The sequence below is a fragment of the Lathyrus oleraceus genome, chromosome 5, assembly GCF_024323335.1.
Source record: "Lathyrus oleraceus cultivar Zhongwan6 chromosome 5, CAAS_Psat_ZW6_1.0, whole genome shotgun sequence".
Lineage (NCBI taxonomy): Eukaryota > Viridiplantae > Streptophyta > Magnoliopsida > Fabales > Fabaceae > Lathyrus > Lathyrus oleraceus.
Window position 1 is genome coordinate 192240141 of NC_066583.1, and position 5857 is coordinate 192245997.

Genomic DNA, 5857 nt, shown 5'->3' on the forward strand with positions numbered 1-5857 from the left:
GAAAGGAAGAAAGTGTTAGAACTTACCAGTCAGCTTAATGAGGAACGAAGACTCAATGCGTATCTTCGCCCAAAAAGAAGCCGCCCCTGGGAGACTTGAGCTTTCATTGTGTTTTTATTATTATTCCTTTTGTAATGAACATTGGTCAAAGAAATTAGCAATAAACATTTCTCTCTTGTTGGTGATTTACGCAAAGTTAAATTCCAAAAGTCCTTGAAAACATTTCATACATTGCATAGCATAACATAACACTGCATAACAGGTATTCTACAAGTTCAATGTTCTCACGGTCTTCCTTCTAAACAGAAAAATGGATCTCGAACAAACTGTCAAAGATCTCCAGACTCAGAATGCTCAATTCAAGGAGATGATGCTAAGCTTATCCAAGGGGCAGGAGGAACTGAAGGCTCTTTTGCTCGAAAAGAAGAAAGACAAGAAAGCTGTGAGTTTCATTAACCCGGGAAGAAGGCGTAAAGGACAGGCCGCAGGAGTCAAGTTTGGAATCCCGAATGGTCCAGAAGAGGGGGCGGAGAATGATTCAGAGGAAGAGAATGCTGATTTCTCCAACCCTGAGGACGACGATGAAGATTATGAAAATGAACAGTACTCTCCAAGAGATGATAAGTACAAGTTGCTGGAAGAACGTATGCTAGCTATGGAGGGTCAGAAGGCGCCCGGTCTGGATTTCGAAAGTTTGGGTCTGGTCTCCGATGTGACCATTCCTCGCAAATTCAAAATCCCCACTTTCACTAAGTACGATGGTGCGTCCTATCCTCAGATGCATCTGAGAGCTTATGTGAGAAAGATTCAGCCGCATACCACTGACAGAAAGCTATGGATCCATTTCTTCCAAGAGAGCCTGTCTGGCACACAGTTGGAATGGTATTATCAGCTCGAGAGCTCTGACATCCGCACCTGGACTGATTTAGCAACAACTTTCTATAAACAGTACCAGTATAACTCTGAACTAGCACCTACCCGGCTACAGTTGCAGAATATGACTATGGGATCTAAAGAAAGCTTTAAAGAATATGCTCAAAAGTGGAGAGATTTGGCTGGCAGAGTCAAACCCCCTATGACTGACAGAGAATTGGTGGACATGTTCATGGGCACACTGACCGGCCCATTCTACAGCCATCTACTGGGAAGTTCTTCATCAGGTTTCACTGAACTTATATTAACAGGTGAACGTGTTGAAAGCGGCATCCGAAGTGGAAAGATACAGGCGGCTGCCTCTGCTAGCACCAAAAGGTCCTATCAGGGGAGGAATGAATCAAATGTTGTGTACGGTCAAAAGGGTCGTAACAAGAAAAACCGTGACCATGACATCGGAGCAGTTACGATTGCAGCACCACCATCTCAAAACTTCCAACCCAAACAAGACAGGCCAAGAAGGCAGTTTACCAGGATCAATATGACCTTGGCACAGGCACTGCAGGGAATGCTAAAGGAAAATTTGATCACCCTCAGAGATCCTCCTACGAATCCCAACACTACTTCTTCTCGTTATAACCCTAATGCCAGGTGTGCATATCACTCCGATAGCCCCGGGCATGATACAAACGATTGCTGGTCATTGAAGAATAAGATTCAGGATATGATCGAAGCTGGAGAAATTGAGTTTGAGCCTCCGGAGACCCCTAATGTCATCACTGCTCCTATGCCTAATCATGACAAGACGGTTAATGCCGTGGATGACGACGATCACGTTTCCAATGTGGCGGACTTAACATCTCCTCTCCCGATCATAAAGAGGAATTTATTGCAAGCTGGTTTATTTCCAGGTTGTGCTGAAGATTGCAATCTCTGTATATTCCAACCAGATGATTGTTGGGAATTGAAGAATGGTATTCAACGGCTGATGGATGATCGTACAGTTCTCTTCAAAAAGATTCCTAAGGCGGAAAACCCTATTGAAGAAATATCTGTGATTGTTAGGTCCAAAGTTCCAGTGAAGATTACCGCTACTAGGGCGCCTGTGAAGATTACTGTTGAGCCCAGGGTAGCTCCCCTAATCATTACTGCACCTGGCCCGATCCCGTATTCCTCAAGCAAAGCTATTCCGTGGAATTATGGCGGTGATGTTTACGTCCATGGCGTAAAGCAAATTGACAATTCTACTAATCCTAATGGCATCATTGGGACTAGTAAAATTACTCGAAGTGGAAGGATTTTCTCTCCAGAAATCTCACCTCCTGTCCTTGAAACTCGAGGAAAGGAACCAGTCAATCCTTCTCAGTCAGAGACACCGGTCGAAGTTACTCCCGAAGATGTTGCCAAACAGGAAATGGAAGAAGTGCTGAAAATCATCCGCAAGAGTGATTTCGATGTGGTAGAACAGTTGGGGCATACCCCGTCTAAGATCTCGATGTTATCCTTGCTGTTATCTTCTGAATCTCATGCCAATGCATTGATAAAATTCTTGAAGACTGCTCATGTGCCTCAGGAAACATCTGTCGATCAGTTCGAAAATTATGTTGCTCACTTGGCTGTTGACAATGGCCTAGGCTTTTCCGATGCTGACCTGACACCAGCGGGAAAGAATCACAATAAAGCCCTGCATATCTCCATTGAGTGTAGGGGAATCACTTTGTCTCATGTGTTGATCGATAATGGCTCTTCCTTGAATGTGCTGCCAACAGCTGTGCTGGATAAGCTGGACTGTAAAAGCATCGAACTGAAACCTAGTGACATTGTGGTACGTGCTTACGATGGTGCGAAGAGTGTTGTCCATGACGAAGTAGTCCTCCCTATCAAGATAGGACCTCAAGTCTTCAATACTACCTTCCATGTAATGAACATTCGTCCTGCCTATTCCTGCTTATTGGGACGCCCTTGGATTCATGGGTCAGGTGTTGTAGCTTCGTCTCTCCATCAAAAGCTGAGGTATCCCACAGAGGGCAAAATTGTCACCGTGTGTGGAGAAGAAGAGTACATTGTCAGTAGTGTGCATGCCTTCAGATACGTCGAGATGGATGGTGAATTCATTGAGACTCCTTGTCAGTCATTTGAAGTAGTTCCTCCGACCATTCCTGTCCTTAAGCCAACTTCCGGTGTGCCCAAGGTTATTCAGACTCCTCCTGCTATGATTTCCCTGAAGGACGCTCAAGCTGTGGTTGAAGATGGTGGCTGTACTGGCTGGGGTCAACTGATCGACGTACCATACAAGTCTGACAAATTTGGCCTGGGGTTTAGCTCTGAGAAGGTAGCCAAGAGTCAAGTTAATGCTGTAGAAGACGCCGACAGCGATTGCAACCTGGATAGCTGGATTTTCCCAACAATTGGCGACGGACTCAATAATTGGAAGGCTGAAGACACTATCCCGATTTCCTTTAGTCAGGAGTAATTGTTATTGTCTATTTTGGTGTTGCAAATTTTTGTTTTTTTTACAATTGAACTTCTCCAAGCGTTGTGTCTATGCCCGGGGCACAATAGCTAATTTGTTAAGGGTTTTGTCATTTTCATAAGCATATTCATATTCAATAAATCAATGGACTTTTTGCATTCAAATATTGCGCTCTTTATCTTTTCTGTCATCTTCCAAACGAGCTATGTTTTCTTACACACACTCACGTAACGAATTGCAGATCCATACCCACTCTGGATCCTGTTGATAATAGTTCTACTACTGTTCATTATGACTTTGAAAATCCGATCTACCAAGCCGAGGATGGAAGTGTGGAAGATTGTGAAGTACCTGGAGAACTTGCCAGACTGTTACTGCAGGAAGAGAGGACTATACAGCTGCACGAGGAGTCAGTTGAGATTGTAAATCTGGGTACCGAAGTAGACAAGAAAGAAGTCAAAGTAGGAGCAGGCTTGGAAAACAGTGTCAAAAGAAGGTTGATTCAGATGTTACATGATTATGTAGAGATTTTTGCTTGGTCTTATGACGACATGCCAGGACTGGATACTGATATAGTAGTACATCGGCTGCCAACGAGGGAAGATTGTCGTCCTGTTAAGCAAAAGGTTCGTCGCATGCGTCCTGAAATGTCTGAGAAAATCAAAGCCGAGGTTATGAAACAATTTGATGCAGGTTTTCTGGCTGTTACTTCTTATCCTCAATGGGTTGCCAATGTGGTACCAGTGCCAAAGAAGGATGGTAAGGTGCGAATGTGTGTAGATTACCGAGACCTGAATAAAGCGAGTCCCAAGGATGACTTTCCACTCCCGCACATTGATGTTCTGGTAGATAACACCGCTCAACACAAGGTGTTCTCATTCATGGATGGATTCTCAGGTTACAACCAGATTAAGATGGCGCCTGAGGACATGGAGAAAACTACGTTTGTGACGCAATGGGGCACGTTCTGTTATAAAGTAATGCCATTTGGTTTAAAGAATGCAGGGGCAACGTACCAGCGTGCTATGGTGGTTTTGTTCCATGATATGATCCATCATGAAATAGAAGTATATGTGGATGACATGATAGCCAGATCTCATACTGAGGAGGAACATCTCGATCATTTATACAAACTGTTCGAGAGGTTGAAGAAATACAAGTTGAGGTTGAACCCGAACAAATGCACCTTTGGAGTAAGATCCGGCAAACTCTTGGGCTTTATTGTCAGTGGTAAAGGGATTGAGGTTGACCCAGCCAAGGTGAGAGCTATTCAAGAAATGCCAGTTCCCAGTACAGATAAAGAAGTCAGAGGTTTCTTGGGACGCTTGAATTACATTGCCCGATTTATCTCCCATTTGACCGCCACCTGCAAACCCCTCTTCAAGCTACTGAGGAAAAATCAAGAGATGATATGGAATGAGGAATGTCAAGAAGCTTTTGACAAAATCAAGAAGTATCTCCAGGAACCTCCGATCCTGATGCCACCGCTTGAAGGAAGACCTCTAATCATGTATTTGACCGTGTTAGAAAATTCAATGGGGTGTGTGTTGGGGCAACATGACGAGTCTGGTCGAAAAGAGCATGCCATATACTACCTTAGCAAAAAGTTTACCGACTGTGAAACAAGATACTCACTGCTCGAGAGAACTTGCTGTGCTTTGGCCTGGGCTGCTCGCCGACTAAGACAATACATGTTGAATCATACCACTTTATTGATTTCTAAGATGGATCCTATCAAATACATATTTGAGAAACCCGCTTTCTCCGGAAGAATAGCAAGATGGCAGATGATTCTAACAGAGTACGACATCCAGTATACTACCCAGAAAGCAATCAAAGGAAGCGTGCTAGCCGATCATTTGGCTCATCAAGCAGTGGATGATTACCAATCTATGAATTTTGAGTTCCCAGATGAGGATGTCATGCTTGTTACTGATTATGAAGAACCTGGACCGGATGAAGGACCCGAACTAGGATCCCGATGGACTATGGTTTTCGATGGGTCTTCTAATGCATTGGGCAATGGTGTTGGTGTGGTAATCATTTCTCCCGAGGGTTACCATACGCCTTTCACTGCTAGACTATGTTTTCATTGTACCAATAATATGGCTGAGTATGAAGCATGTATTTTGGGACTCAAGGCTGCTATAGACCGGCGGGTCAAGTTTTTGAGTGTGTACGGAGACTCAGCATTAGTAATCAGTCAGATCAAAGGAGAATGGGACACTAAGCATCCGAATCTCATCCCTTACCGAGAACGGGTGATGACATTAATCCCATACTTTGAAGAGATTACATTCGAACATATCCCACGAGAAGAGAATCAGTTGGCAGACGCATTAGCTACCATGTCATCTATGTTCAGAGTCAGATGGGACAATGAAGCTCCCAGGATCACCATTGAGCGACTAGATGAACCGGCATACTGTTATGAACTTAACACTGAGGGAGTACGGGAAAAACCCTGGTTCCACGAAGTAAAAAGATATTTAGAAGCTCAGGAATACCCTG